A 316-nucleotide genomic window follows, 5' to 3' on the forward strand; every position below is an offset into this window, starting at 1 on the left:
GAATATTTTACGAGATATTTTGTATTCTATGTCAAAGTGCTGGAAATTTCAAGTGTTATTACTCGAAAAGTTCTTAACGAAAAAATATTTTATTATAGTGTTTTGAAAAGCTCTCGAGATAAGCTATAAGAATATGTAATAATATATGGACTATTCCATTTAAAATAATCGCGATGACCTCGAAATCGCAAAAACTATGACCTCGAGAAAAAATTTTCGCTCGTCATAATATGTGTCCCTTCCAATCGAACAAGTTTTCCCTGTACTATTTTCCCGTATCATCAAAAACAACGGAGATATTTTAAATGGTCGAGTT

General features: G+C 31.0%; 1 protein-coding gene across 1 annotated transcript in view; it reads left to right on the plus strand.

The window, feature by feature from the left end:
- The window catches only part of LOC116850778 (general transcription factor IIF subunit 1), a 19,808-nt gene that overhangs the window by 1,296 nt on the left and 18,196 nt on the right, over positions 1 to 316 (plus strand). The window lies entirely within an intron of this gene.

This window comes from Odontomachus brunneus, unplaced genomic scaffold (genome assembly GCF_010583005.1).
Source record: "Odontomachus brunneus isolate Ranch 3 - 2012 unplaced genomic scaffold, Obru_v1 Obru_scaffold_155, whole genome shotgun sequence".
NCBI lineage: Eukaryota > Metazoa > Arthropoda > Insecta > Hymenoptera > Formicidae > Odontomachus > Odontomachus brunneus.